Here is a 15,804-nt window from a genome sequence, read left to right as displayed (position 1 = left end):
TGTATGTATCTTTGACGGGCCCGGTTGTCGTTCTGAAGTTCAGAACTTGTTTGCTAGTTCAAGGGGAAGAAAAAGATTGAGATGTGGGTTGATCAAGTTGCAGTCTTCCCAGAATGGTCAAGTGAGGTAATTGGGACACTGTTATATTGCACTGTACTTAAACAAAAATGAGGTGGTGAACTCAGTGGGTGTTATCCTACCCATATAGACATCCGGAGATGTGAATTTCTACAAATATAAGTTGCTCCTTAGTAATAAAGAATATAATCCAATTCTGAATATCAGATACAAAATCTCACTGCTTTTTGCTCTGTTTCCTGTGTGTGTCATCGCTTGTTTGGCAGTGTAAGGTTTGCTTTCAGTTGTGAACTCAACTGGAAGAATGACTGCGTTGTGGTTAAGGCTGTCAGAGTGTTACTGCAGCAGGCTTGCCTGACTTGAGGCTACCCTGTTGCTCACAAGCCTGGTTTTGTGCATTTATTCTTCTCTAATCAGGATATGATTGCTTTGTGCTTGAAGGGAACTCAGTATTAGAAGTCATTCCTTAACTGGTTAGATCGTTGGATCTGCAAGTCACCGACTGCGCACCAGCGATTGGTGGGCAGGGATGATGTCTGACTCGGCTCTCTGAGAATGAGAGGTGAATGATGTTGTTTTTCTCCATGAAGTATAAATAGCGTTTTCAAAGTGGTTTTGATGTTACGTACAGCGAAGCCCGCATCAGAATTACTCTGCTGTTATTCTGCCTATCTTTTCACCTGTAGATGTTTGCAATTTGAAAGGGCAAAGTCTAGTAGAATAAAGATTTACACTGCTAAGACTCTGCTTGTTGTCCTGCACTCTCTTGTAGTGATACCAGAGAGCTTTTTCTGGTCTTACAATATTAAAAGCAAATAAGAAGATCAGTTGTGAGATGATAATCCTCTTGAGGCAGCCCAGGCATCTTATGGTTTGTGTGCTTTTCTTTGTTGTGGGTTTTATTGTTCTTGTTTTTGTTTGTTTTTTTTTAAAGACAATGACGGAGGATAGCAAAATAACAAACCTCTTCCCATGACTGCTTTGTTATTTCATTATTATCAAGATTCTTAATATATCATATGAAAGGTGCACATCATGCAGTATGCCGTCCGTAATACGGTTTCATTTAATCCGATTTGGTTATGGAATAAAGCAAAGCTGTATCTGTTCCCAAAGGGGATATTCTTCAAAAACTTGTCATTTGTCCTGACAGTTCTGACTAACATCAATAGTGTTGAAGTCCATTTTGTTGAAAACTACTGTCCTTGCTGTTGCATTGCTGCTTGTTGTTGTCAGTTTCCTTGTACACTATATTGCTTTACAGGAATGAATTTGTTAGTGGGGACAGAGTGATCCTACCTTCTTTGGGTATGGTTTAGTTTTGCATCTAATATTTTTTTACAGTCATTGAGGGTGAATTCATAGAATTACGGAATGGCTTAGGTTGGAATAGACCTTAAAGATCATCTAGCTCTGGTGCTCACGTTCTGTATCTGAATGTTTAATTCTGTTGTCGTTCAGCCTTTGTTTTTCTTGTAACTTCCATATCTAACTGGAAAGGGTTTAAACTGTGTCTTTTTGTTGTTGTCTCCACAGCCTGAGTGGTTGGAGGTGCTGAAGGAAGAAGTACTATTAATACTGAAATTCAGATCTGATCCTTATTGGAGCATCACATTTTGTTACTAAAGCAATTAGCTGGACTTCTCCCATTTCAGTGGGGTAGAATATCAGAAAGCTTTATGTAGGTCTGTTTCCGTTAACATGTACAGGGGGAAGAAATTCCTGTTGGCTTGGTAGCTTGTGAGGAATGGGAAGAGCATGTGCAGGTTCTTCTTTCATCTCTTGTCATTGCCACTCTGTAATCTTGTATGCTTTGCTGTGCAGAGACGAATGGACATAGTGTGTTACGTTTGAGGGCATTTATTAAATTTGAGCTTAAAAAAATAAATCTCGCAGAACTGAAGGACAAACTTGTTATTAGATGATGATGATTACTCCTGTATATGGTGTTGGATCCAGATGTCATTCTCTTCCTTTAAGAACTTTTTTAGCATACCTTCAGGTTAGATGTTCAGTACTAAGGATGAAACTGGGTGTGTAACTTATCCATTTATAGGAGAATGTATGTAATGTAGGATATTGCAGGAAGATACTCTTACGCATCCTATTACAATATCTTATGTACACACATGTATATGAAGTGTCTGGAAGACCAGAAAACTTACCTGTAAATTTAAGTTGTAAATTCACATTGGAAGTCTGTTCAATAAACTTGGTTTTTAAGTGGATAATGTTCATAATACTATGTTCCCTGACAGTTGTCACACAGGGTGAGATCCAACATACAGATAGTGCAGCCTTTCTTATCTGCCAGAACAGTTGAACTGGAGAAAAACGGCCCGAAGGTGAGCTGTGATCTCACAAGTTAATGGTTTCTGCAGAGAAGAGGAATGTGGCATATTCTGAAATAAGAAGAGGCTGTATGGTTTTCAATAAAACCTAGTCCCTTCTAGGGCATACATACGTATTTATTAAGAATGGGATTCAATTCTGTCCTCTTAAAGGCCAAGCACCTGTCTTTCCTCAAAGCATTTGGATTCTCTCCCGTTCTCATTTCTTGCCCTCTGTGAAAGAGGACTTATTTGCTGGCTCATACTGCTTAAGTGAGTGAAAGCAGTTTAGACAGAAATTGCACAGAGCTTGTCCAGGAAGGAGGAGGGCAGCCTTTCTGGGCAGCAGCGCGAGAGGGCTGCATGTGCTGGGGAGGGCCTGATATGTGAGTGAGTTCCTGGATTTCATGCATGTGCCTCTCCCCTGGGAGCATGGGTGTGTGCTCTGGAGTACCTGCCTGCTCCTGAGAAAGAAGACAGCTGCACTTAAGTATGTATGTATGACAATTCAGGCAGCTTGCTTTTTGGCTACCCTCTTCCTTTGTGGCAGCTCAGATTTAGTAGGCGATAGCTTGGTTTTTGGACCTTGGGGAGGAAGAGGACTACTGCAATCTCATCCCACCATGAGGCATGGAAGATGTCTTGCTGTGCTGCTGCTCTTCCCTGCCTGAGAGGGTGCTGTGCTTGGAAGAGTGTTGTTGTCCTGGCTGTGCACAGGATCACTGAGTGTGCCAGGTACTGTCAGTGATGGAGGCTGAACAAGAAGACTGCCTAACCTGTAATGGAGAATTCATCCTCAGTGTGAAAGTGCACACAAGTACCGCTTAATTGAGCAGTTTCCCATAGGCTATTCCTTCTTTCTGTTGTGAATATCAGTGTTTTCTAGCAACTCTCCAAGTAATAAATAAACACATGACATTGACTGTTTGGTCCACTTTATAACAGTTTACAAATAGGCACTCTGCAATGCTAAATACAGTTTTTTAGTTGATGCTGTTGATAACGGTGGTCTGCATTTGTTCATCAGTTCTAATTAAGATGCTGAGAAACAATTTGCAAGTGTTTCATAGGATGCTCATTCTTACTAACCAGCGAAGGACAATTTCTATTCTCCGTCAGTCCTGTGCTTGGGTTTTACTTCTTGGGTTCTTCTTCCATGAGGGGAGCTTCTTCAGTAGTTTAATGAAAAATTCTGTCAGGGTTCCTGGTGGTGTGGTCATAGTTAACTGAGTATGGTAATAGGGTACTGCTGCAGTAGGCATCAACTATCACCTTTGTTATGATTACTTTTCCAACAGGAGGTGAAAAAGGATTGTAAGTTTTACCTGCTCTGGATCCCATTGCCTTAGGACTAGATAGAGGGCATTAAGACTGTACTGTTGGGATCCTTTTTGACAAGTGATAACACAGGTCATATATTTGTGCTGGGGCCACAGCATGCAGAGCATGTAAAGTCATAAGAGCAAAGAACAGGTTGCTACAGTCTTAAATCTCCAGGGTGTTTGCATCATAGCAGTAGCACCCAACAACCAAGGATAAGGAAGGCATGGAAATAGTTCGAAGCTATCTTGGTAACTTCCCAGCTATGACTTCTGCACTGCTTCTTTTGGGGGGGTGGAAATATTACTGCATGCTCTGAAGCCGTTGATTTTCCAAGGCTATCAAGGAGAACTTCCTTTTGTGGATAAAGATTTTGTCCTTAGCCATGAACTCAATGTCTAAAACCTCCTCTTCAGAGGAGAAGCAGCTTCCCACCCACACAGGCCCTAAAACTCTTGTAGGTGATACACAAGTGAAAACTTTAGTCATTGTTAAGCTTGTATTACATTATCCTGGTTTAATTCTCCAACTTACAACAAAGCAGCGAGAAAATGAATCCTGAAATAAGTGTAATGTTGACTTCAGTAAGCGATTAAACTACAGAGACACATTCATTTAAAATCCCCTTTGTAATGGGAGTTGGTTCTTGTGTGGGCCATGGATCCTTCCCTCCATAGTTACTGTAGATAGGTTCTGATTTTACAGTAAGTACTTGTTAACTTCCTACTGATCGTGTCATCTGAGATTTTGGTTTTTGCACCCTTTGAAATGGAGCAAGAGGAGAAAAAAAAAAGTGATTGTTTGAAATGTACTTTAAATATAACAGTGGAAATTTTAAATGCTGCATTTACAACAGTTGTTTCCGTTATTATACCAAGCAGAAAAGAAGTAACACTCTTTTTGCCCTTCTAGGTTTCTTATCTCCTGTCTGCTCTGCCAAATTTGACGTCAGAATTTTTTTTCAAATAGTTTTGAGTGCTATGGATGTTGTTCACAGAACATTCAAATGAATTCTAACACCTGTCAGTTATATTGTTTAAAGCAATTTCCTTTGTTTGTCAGATTTATTACACTTATTCATCTAGTCACGCTGTAAGAGTTCTACGTTCAAAGCTTTATCATCTGAATTACGTTATCTGTCTCCCAGAAGTGTAATGGTCAGGGACAATTTCTACTGGTCTCTATCTATGAATTCCACTGTAGCATTAACATTGCTTTTACAGTAAAGCTTTATCCATGGTTTTGTATATATTCTGGCATATGCTTTGTATCTTAGAATATTCCTTTCATAATGAATCATCAAAAGCACCTTTTGAGAGTAGGTATGAGCAATTGTAAGTGTTAATAAATCTGACGTGAGCATGCTTGCTTTGAAGCCTTTTTGATCTTGACATCTTAATAGCAAGTTTCTTGATTGCCATTTTGTTACTACTTACCAAATGAGAAATTTTCAATTTATTAGCTGGATCTGAGGTTAGGAGATGGAGAACTAGGCAGTATAAATCATTAGTAGAGATATGACATAAGTCTTCTAGCTGAGAATCTGCTTAAGGGTATATGCTAAATTTTAGTTGGAACAGATGGTTTGACAGGCTCTTGGCCAGTCCTGTACTTGTTTATCCCTTCATGCATGCTCTCTATCATCTGACGTGGGCTAGTAAGGCTCTGCAATCCACTCAGAAATTGAGCCCAGTACATTTCTTCCTGCTTTCTGTACAGTCGTCTCTTTTGAGGGTGAGCTGACAGGATTGAAGAACATGCACGTGTTCATTGAAATATTTAAGTTTACATTATCCAAGAGTTTACATTATCCATACCAAGAGTATGTTCAGATGAGTTAGATACACTAGTAATACACAATTTTGAAGTGAAATGCGGTTGTAAATTTGGACGACTGCAGCATGGTGACATCATTCTGGGACTTCTGCAACCAAGAAATTGTGAGCTATACCTTGTTACTGCGGTACTACCAATATGTAGTATGTGGCGGGTAGGAGATGCTGCAGATGGTGATGCTTAGCCAACAAAGGTCGTATCAGTGCTTAACAGTGTTTCTTTATTGATCTGTAGGACTGTAGAAATGCCTATTGGAATGCAGCTGCGAGGCAGTTGGAGCTATTGGTAAGCTGGGCAGCTTCTTATGCTGCTGGATGGGTGGAGACATTCCATGCTGCTTTACTTTCCCTATATGCATTCCTGAAATGGCAGTCGATGGAAAGCATGGCATCGGAGTGGCGGCATTCCTCAGCTGTTTCCTTTCTAGCACTTTCAGGAGTGTAAGGATAGAACAAGAAATCAAAAGATGATCAGGATACTTGATGGGGGTATATATGTTTTGAGAAATACATTTATATGTAGGTATATATTATAAATATATAGTTATTCTTAATGCTTTATTTTGACGAGACTTGGTACCCAGCTTTTGTTTGTGGGGTTATTTTTTTTGTTGTCGTTTATTTTCTAGAACACAGATTCAACCACTGTGTTTATCCTGCAAACATTGAGTCTTTGACTTACAAAAACAATTGTAACAATATGATAAAGTCTTTGAACAAGGCACTTTCCTTGTTATGCATGAAAGTTAGCGCTTACCTCCCTTAACAGTACATTTCTTAGGCTAATGGCATCTGAAAGTCTGTTACTATGGTTGAGGAGAGGATTTGGCTTTAAGAAGTTAGCAAAACACCTCTGAGGAAAGAAGTTGACTTGCCAATGTAGCCTCATTCTGGGCCTACACAGTGAAATAGCAGTAGGTTTGTTTACAAGGCTACTTGTAGTACTGATATTACTGTAGTTTCATACAAACGTTTTACATTTTAACTAAAGCTAGTACAGAATCATATACTGTGGTACCGAACTAGCTGTAAGCAGTGGCTGTTAGAGACAGATTTCTTCAGAATAACTTTTGAATTAAAATCAGACTGAAATATCCTTCTGTTTATTTTGAGTCTGTGATGATAACGTATGGCTTTGATTGTAAACTGTGGCAGTTATCTTTGATGTGATCAGTTAGACAGCAGGTAGTGATTGCTACCCAAGTTTTAGTTCTCAGGTGATTGTTTAGTTTCTTGTTTTACTATCCAAATAATCAACTGGAAAAATAACCCAAGCACCTTGTGTACATACTTTATTTGAGGTTTCTTCTGCAACATATGTATGGAGTTCCCTGATGTGCATCTAAAATATTTATGTGCCACTGTTTGCGGACTTGTTTTCCTGTTACTTTTTCTTTCAGTTTCTCTACAAAATGACTAAGATGAGTTGGCAACACGAAACCCGTTTGTTAACAGTTCTGCTTCGAGCTTTTTGTAATGACTTACCTAATAATTTTTTTCTTGGAATTCACGTATGAGTATTTTTCTGAGGCAAAATGATAGTATGGCAACAAAGGTAAATGCAGCTGATGGAAAGCATACGCTACTGCATGTGCTGTCAGTGCTACCTTCTGAAATACTTAAATAGAATGAAGACTACGTTGATGAGCTGCATTCCTCTGTTAAATCTGAGATCCTTGTGGGCCTCTTGAAAGCAAAATGCTGTCTAGGAATTCTGGCTCTGAAACTTTGGGCTTAGTATTGTCCTGAAATTTGCTACAGCGTTCCTGGTTGAAAACCTGTAATTCCATTACTGAAATAGGAAAAAGGGTTATTTAAACATTAGAGAAGGTGTCATCTCAAGTTTTAACAAGTGTTGTTGTTTGCCATATGTTTATGAATGCATGCAATTATACATAAATACAAAAAAAAAAAGCTTTAATTACATGTGTAACCTTAATGAAAACAGTTAAGTTTTCATAAGTACCTTCCTGTTCCCTCACCCAAATCCTAGAACTGAAATAATCCAAAGCTATTGATCTTCTCACTTGATCTGAAATTTCACTCTCTTTCCAGTAGAAGTTTTTTGTATGCTATAAGTAACCTTGCTTGTTGTTATTGCAGTGTTAGCTTTTTAAAAATTGTTAAAAAAAAAAAAAAAAAAAGTTTAAAAAATTCAAACCTTAAAGTTGTTGTACTCATCTCAGTATATGTCTTTTTAGGAAATGTTTCCCATCTGACCTTTTTGTACATAGGTACTTTATATGCCTACCTTGCTGAGAACTTGGGCAAAAATGAATTGCCTTATGTTTTAATCAGAGAAGACTGGGATGAATAGCATTGTTATTTAGTAGTTATGCCACTATCAAACCATATAGAACAGTGCTTTTAGAAAGCTTACCAGGCTTAACAGTTTACCACCACTGGTTATGTTCAGCAACTTGAATTATTTTATTCTTTAATGATATTTTCTTTTTCACAAGTACTACTTGCTTTGCCTCACAGTCTGTGGAAAATAGCTTAACACTCTGTTAAGAAGTGCCTGTGTTACTCTGGCTCCTTGCTGCCTCTAGAATAAGAGAAAAATTTTCTCCAGTTGGTATGTAAATAGTTCCAGGTGTAAACAGACTGAATATAAAACTCAGGGAAAAATCTAAAATCACTTATAGAACATAATAGCTTGTGAAAAGGAAGCTCTCAGAGGAGCTGCTGTTGGAATTCAGGAAGAGGCTGTGTTGAGAAATTCATGCTTTGGCAACACATCCCGGTACAGGATGCAACCGTAGATACTGATGTGAAGTATGGGAATGTGAGCAGCCTCTCACTGTTTCTGTATAGGAATTCTTGTTAAAAAGATGTAGTGCTTGCTTTTCTGATCCTGTATACTGAAAATAGGATGGGAGACTGGGGGGATTTTACCCTTTTCCTTGATTTCCTTTGGAGAGTTATTTTTGAACTTGATTATCCTAGCTCTAACCTCTGTATGTAGCTGTCTTTCTCTTAAAACTAATAATTCCTGACTAATTCCTTGCTGATGGGCTAGCATTTCACAAATGAATACCAATGATAATTTAATTTCATTGGACTGAGTTTGGAGTCAATATGCTGTTCTAGTGTTTAAGCAATGCTAAAAACAACATTGTCTTACAATGAGGTTATGTTAAATTAATGCAGACAGAATATTTTCTTTCTTCTCCGGCAGGGTGACCCCTGCTTTGCAAAGTGTTAGTTCTAGCCAGTTTGCTACCATTAACCAGGAAAAATACTCAGAGTCAGATACTGTTTACAGGGTGTGAGGTAAATGTGTTATGTTAATACTAACATACTGAGGCAGGAAAGTCAGTTAGTTGTAGCCTTTTCATTTTCATGAAGGAAAACATGCAAGAGGAAGGAAAACATGCAAGAGAAAGTTATTATGTAACTGAAGAAAAAACTGGTTTCAGTTAACTGTCCCTTTGCCTTTTTTTATCTCACGATTCATCTGTGACAGCTTCAGCTATACTACCTGTTATACTTACAAAACCAAAACCACCTTAGATATACTCAGTGGACTCCAGCAATTAAGTTCTTGCACTGCTTTTCCCTTACAGTCTTTGGGAAAGCAGAATCGTACTATATTGATAGGTCTAAATGTAAGGCAGGTAAAGCCTGTTTGGAGCTAGAAAATATGCTTTGTAAGCTTCACATACAAAGCAGAGTGATTCCATCGTACTGTCTTTGTATGCCTCAGAAGGACTGTTTTGATTCATCTTCTTGCTAGCTGTAGGTTAGCTAATACTAAGATTTAGTTTGATGGTTTGGGTCTTGTTTAAGGCTAGAGGCTTTCCCAAATATTTGAATGTCATATTGTCTTCAGTATGAACTTTGTGCTCAAACATATCATTTCCCTTTTCCCTGTAAGAAGACTGCCACCCTGAACATTCTTTACTAAAGACTAGTAAGAATATCTACTGTGGTTTTGAGTAGAATGCAGTGCGTTAGTGAAATTACTTCTGGAGTTCTGATAACTTTTTCCCTCAATCAGCATTTTCAGTTCACAGTTCATGAAGGTAAGGTCAAACAAATATAAAATATAATTAGCAGCTACCACATTCAGGACCTGGTTATACTTGGTAGGATAATTGTAGTGTTATAACTGGTTGAGTAAGTAACTTATTTTGTGTGTACCAATCAAAGTTTAGTAGATGTGAACTTAATTTGTGGAGTCTGAGTAGGATGTTGCGTCCGGGGTCGTGCAGTATTTGTCAGACTCTCTTGCAAAGTGCTATTTACACTCATTTTCTGAACCTTCCAAATTCTGCTGAGGACTGTAGGTTTCTCACTGAAGTTAAAATATCCTACTGTAACAATGAGTTATCAAGTTGTTGTTGTTTATCCTATCACCAAAACAGGACAAAAAAATCTCAAAATTAGAGGGGTGCATGCTACATTGAGTGACATTCTGTGTGGAGCTGGCATCTATTTGTTACTACAAGGAAATCACTACGGTGAATTGCTGTACCTGTAAGCAAGTTACTGTAGTTTTTTGGAGCCTAATTGATAGGAGACCCTCTAGCATAAGGAACACAGCAGTAGGCAAGTCTTTCTGGGTGTACATGAAGCAGTTCCTGAGGGAAGATCAGTTGTACAGTGTTAAGTGGAGTCTTGACTGACAGTAAAGTTACAAAAGCTTGAAGATTCTACGAAAACAAAGTACTTGATTAATCGAAGTGGTGGCTTCTAAAAGCTGTTGATGATCTTAAAAGAGAATGCCAAACAGTCAGAATAACTGCCTTGTCATGTCAGGTGTAAATGCTGGGTTAAAGCATGGAAACAGAAAAACTGACATGGAAAAACTTGCATAATGGAAATCTCTAAAAATATTTTTCCATTTAAATTATTTTTGCAAAACAATGATGTTTAACTACAGTATTGCTGAAGGGTGAAAGTGTGAACGGGGGGGAGGGGGAAGGGAGGAGGTGTGGAGGATTCCAATAAAAGACCAAACAGGACCTAAAGTAGTTTTCTGATAAGAAGCCTTGTTTACATCAGAGCCATAGATGCATCACTGATACAGCTTACCAACTGCACAGGTATGACTCAAGCGCTTGCTTGAAAGAGCTGATATCCAATTTCCTCTCTTCTGGAGCTCCTCCAGGGACTTTGTCTCTCTGCAGCATTTTGTTTACCTGCATATACAGCAACCTTCTTTTTTTATTCTTGGCTCTCTTTGCAAACATTTGGACTCTTAATTTGTCTACTCTGAGGACTTCTTACACTTCTATAATTAGATAGAGTAAATGATATTAGATGAGTTAAATTTGGAAGAATTTTCTTGCTATTTTTCCCTTTTCTTTGGCTTTATCATATTCCCCTGTTGCAGATACCATGTTAGATAACGTTAGTTATTTTCATTCTGTCAGTAATTAGAAGGTGTTTCTTTCTGCAGAATTTAAAAACATAATAGCTTAAGTCAGCTGATCTGGGTGGTTCTGTTGCAGCTCCCTAAATATTACTTAAGGTTTAGAGAGTTTTACTACCTAAGCCAAGCCTTCTGTTTTTAAAACAAAGGTGATTTAAAATTTGACTTCAAATGGATGGCATTTGAGCTCAAGTGGCTGGCTGTAAAATTGATGGATATCATATAAATAATAAATAGTAGTAAATTTCTGGATTTGTTATTAATATAGTTCTGTATCTTGTTTTTGATAGCTGCCTTAGATTTGTGAGACCTGTGCTGCATCCCGTGGTTGCATAAACTGCTCTTCTTCCAAGATCTTGAGCACCGGTGAAAGGGTGTACAGGGAAAGACAAGGTAGAGAACATCACCCTGAGCGTAAGACAGAGCAGTGACAGAGGCAGGAATTTTTTTTGAGTACAGATAAACAGCCCCTTTTTCTAATCTCCTTGTCTTTTTGTTTTGTTTTTTTGTCTTGCTCTGCTGGTTTTGTAGAAACTGGGTCTTGATGGTTGAATTCTGTTGCCTCCTAAATTCTCTTAGTAGGAATTGCTGGCTATGATTTTTGAGATATAAAACCAGACTCAATTGAAGTTTGCATTTGTAGAAAGGTAAGCAAGTTTCTGGGGCTTATGGAAGTAGAGCACATACCCTGCTTTGATTTCTTGCTCCACTGAAGATCTATTGCAGGTTTACTTCCTTTCTTTGGTAATGCCAGTGTCCATTGAAACACAAGATGTTTACTTCTCTGCTCCTCTTGACTTCAAGTGGATAGATGACACCCCAGTTTCCCAAACCTGTGTCTTCATTATTATTTCTCTGGAATCTTTTTAACTTTACTGCACAGTGGCAACATGTGATAGGTATGAAGTCATCTGTGAGAACTGGAGGTTTTGGTGATCTTCTGCTTTTTTCGTCTACGGTTTGCTGATCATGAAGTGTCTGCAGTCCTTTCTTGGAGAGCTTATTCTTTGAGAATATTGATCTCTGTTAGGCTGTGTGCCTTCTTAATTTCAAGTATTTCTGGGTAAAGTCTGACTCTGACTTTAAAAGTAATTCTAAAATCCTTTTTTAATTCATAAGTTAAGATGCAGATAGTCTGCCTATTTTGGGTGCAGCATACAGTTTTTGATTTATTTTTTTTTTCCTCACAGTTGTCTTTTTTTCTCAATATAAGATTTCAAGTTCCAGATACTTGTGACTGAGTTTTATCAGAACTTGATTCTGTGCTTGGGAAGGGGAGAAGAGCTTTAACAGTCTGGTGGTTATTGTGAAAGGTTGTCAGTCTCTTGCAGGAAAATAGGATTCCCTGCTGTAGTTTTACAAAAATAAAACTGTTGCCAACTTAAAAGAAGAGAACAAGTAAAGTAAATGTCTTGCTTCTAAGATTACACTGATGTGTGACGGGTAAGCAGCAGATTGTTGGTGGTCTGTTGGAATAACTGAAGAAAGTCAATTTGCCTGCTCCTTCTTTATAGAGTGAATGAGAACAGCACTTAATTTGTGAAATTACACCCTTGAGTTGGCACAGTGTCAAATAGAACTATAATTAGGCAGCTGGGTAATGACCAAATGAAATGGTCAGTCATACCAGCAGAATCCTTTCTTCAACCACCAAGGCCAGTAGTTCTGGCTACTTTCCTATCTTGACAGGGAATGTGTATTCTTATGCTGGTATCCTGTTGAGTAGGGGACAGGAAAATGTTAGATAGGACTGATTATGATAAATGCCATAGAACTTGCAGTGTAAAGTAAAGCTCAGTGGAAACAGAATCATAGAATGGCCAGGGTTGGAAGGGACCTCAAGGATCATGAATCTCCAAACCCCCTGCCGCATGCAGGGCCACCAGCCTCCCCATTTAATTCTAGACCAGGCTGCCCAGGGCCCCATCCAACCTGGCCTTGATCACCTCCAGGGATGGGGCATCCACAACCTCTCTGGGCAGCCTGTTCCAGCACCTCGCCACTCCCTCTGTAAAGAACTTCCCCCTGACATCCAACCTAAATCTTCCCTCCCTCAACTTAAAACCATTTCCCCTTGTCCTGCTGTTATCTACCCTTTCAAAGAGTCGACTCCCCTCCTGTTTTTAGGCTCCCTTTAGGTACTGAAAGGCTGCAATGAGGTCACCCCGCAGCCTTCTTTTCTCCAAGCTGAACAAGCCCAGCTCCCTCAGCCTGTGTTTGTAGGGGAGGTTCTCCAGTCCCCTGATCATCTTTGTGGCTCTCCTCTGGACCCTCTCCAACAGCTCCCTGTCTTTCTTGTACTGGGGGCTCCAGACCTGGACACACAGTACTCCAGATGGGATGCTCACAAGAGCAGAGTAGAGAGGGATGATCAGTTCCCTGTCCCTGCTGGCCACCCCTCTTCTGGTGGAGCCCAGGATACCATTTGCTTTCTGAGCTGAAATCTTTTGTTGAAGCTGCTGTAGTCATAAGTAACTGTGGAGAACAAAAGTTAAGTTTTGCAGCAGAATTAAATGTCCTTTATCAGTAAGTATTGAGAGGTGATAGATAAGAGTGAACTCAGAATGCTTGTGATTACTTGTCTATTTTTCAAGTTCTTTAGAAGAGTCTGAGTTTCTAGTCCATTGTCTTTTTTCACAGAACTTTTTAATTCTGGTCCGAAGAATGGTAGTATATCTTCAGAATGGACTTGTGGTGATTGTGAGGTTATGTTTCCTCTGTCCTCCCCCCCTCAAGTTTAAACACTCTAGAATTGTTTTCTAATAGCTTTTGGGAGGAGACATTTCAACATCATGTGTTTTGTTGACATTGTGTTGTGGAATCTCAAGCTCGGGATTGAATAGGCAGATGGGTACTAGAACCTCTTGATATCTAGTTGTGATGTAATTGACATGCAATATCTCCATGTCATCATTTAATCTCAATACTTATTGCTTAACACTGCTTTTACTAGAGTTTTGACTGCCTTGGTGACCTAACAGTACTGATGCTTAGCAGACTAGGAACACTCTTCAGCTGTAAAACAAATAGAGACAAAGCCAGAATTTTAACTGAAACATTTAATGTAATAAATGTTGACAGCATTCTTTTTTGAGCTCTGTTCAGGTGACACTAACAGTAACTTTTTTTCTGTATAGAAGAAGGATGTTCAAATTGGCAAGTTTTAACTTTGTTCTAATTAGTTTGTATTGAGTTTGACCCATGACTTTGGTATACGTGCCACATTGAATGAAATAATTGTGATTTTTATTTTTTTTATTTTTATTTTTTTGCATAGTCATAGTTCGTTCTTCTTTTATGCAGGCAGATATCCCATTTTGTATACTTCCACTAGATACAATAAGCCACTAATCTTTGACTTCTTCCGTGGCATGGATGAGGGTGGATGTTCTGTACTTGCTAAACATACATTGATTTGTTCGTGCTGCTGAATTTGAAGATAGAAGAAATGTCTTTGAATGTTGTGAAACCACTGCTAGGTGGGGCTGAATATTAACTTCATCCAGCGCTTGAGCTAAAAGTGCCAAAGCAGATGTAAAGTTCTCCAGTGGTAGCTGAATCTCTGTAGTAAAACTTAATACAGCTTCTTCAGCTGAAGTTCTAGTACATTTGCTTTGATGAAGTTAGATTGTTTTTGTGCATGTACTAGCACAAGCAGATCCGTCAGCCGGTAAACTAACCATGGTGTATAATCAAGGATAGCCAGATTGCTCTGACCTCCTGCAAGCTGCTCTCCTAAAATGGAAATTATTCATTTTGCAGTTGGAAATTGGAGCCAAGCAGCTGTGAATTCCAGGAGAGAAATACTGAGGCAAATTCATAACTTTACTTAGGTTCAACAACCAAATGACAATTGATTCCACCATTTGCTACTGTTTTTTCTTCTGTGAGTGAAACATCTTTTCCATGAAGTCAGCTTGTAGCTGTATGAAGTTATTGTTTAATATCTAAGTCTTTGTGGATTTTCGTGTTTATTTTGTTTTTAAAGCCTTTTCCTCATAGTTCTTTTCTTCCCTGACTTTTTCACTCTTTTTTCCAAAACAACAATCTCTCACTATACACCACAAACTTTTACTTGTGTGGCTGTTTCCTTTTGTTATTTCATACGCAATCAGATTTTCAAGCTGAATGGCTTGGAACTAGGGGAGTTAGACAGCTTTGTGTATGCACACGTTTTTCCTGCAGTAGTGACTGACTGCCTGCAGCCTGAGAGAAAGGTATGGAGTTGCTGAGGGACTAAGTGCAAGTCAGAAACTGCTCAGTTATGAGTGCTTCTACCAGTCTGTGCTTCACTGTGGCTGAGCAGGAGTCTTCATGCCTGTATGGAAGGCTCCCTGTTCCAATTTTGACTCTGCTTTGGAAATAAAGGACAAAACCTGTTTGAAATTGTAGGACTACTGTTGGTAGTGGTCTGTGCTATTCATGAAGGGTTACTTAAACTTATAAAACCATCTGAGTGATCTGAGACTTCTTAGTGTTAAGGGAAGGCTTGCTATATGTTCCAGGTTTAGGTGGGGATCTGCTGCTAGCACTGCATGAGTTGCTTCTAAGCAAAAGCAGAGCTGGGTGTTCATTCAGGCATACTACAAAGTGGGTCTGCTTACATGTTCTCAAGGGTCCTACAAAAATGGAAAGAAAAATGATGCAGTTTCATTAGAGCGTTATCTGTCATGCCTGGTAGCTGTATTCTGACCTCGCCTTCAAAGAAAGAAAAATATTTTTGTGCCTTAAAACTGTAAAAAAAAAAAAAAAAAAAAAAAAAAAAAAAAAAAAAAAACCTCAACCCCAAAATGAATCTAATGGCATATATATGCAGAATGGCTGGGATTCCTGCCCAGTACTCAAGTCACACTAGTAATTT

At 38.9% G+C, this 15,804-nt stretch overlaps 1 protein-coding gene and 1 long non-coding RNA gene across 11 annotated transcripts in view; both read left to right on the top strand.

Annotated features, from left to right (window-relative positions):
• PPP1R12A (protein phosphatase 1 regulatory subunit 12A) overlaps nucleotides 1-15,804 on the top strand; it is a 123,210-nt gene that overhangs the window by 1,204 nt on the left and 106,202 nt on the right. The window lies entirely within an intron of this gene.
• LOC146545260 (uncharacterized) lies at nucleotides 124-2,309 on the top strand. Its single transcript, XR_014882779.1, has 2 exons — nucleotides 124-640; nucleotides 1,615-2,309. It is a non-coding gene; the product is annotated as an uncharacterized LOC146545260 (long non-coding RNA).

This window comes from Meleagris gallopavo, chromosome 1 (genome assembly GCF_905368555.1).
Source record: "Meleagris gallopavo chromosome 1, MGAL_WU_HG_1.1, whole genome shotgun sequence".
NCBI lineage: Eukaryota > Metazoa > Chordata > Aves > Galliformes > Phasianidae > Meleagris > Meleagris gallopavo.
Note: the sequence above shows the minus strand (reverse complement) of the source record. Positions and strands in the feature narration are given on the sequence as shown.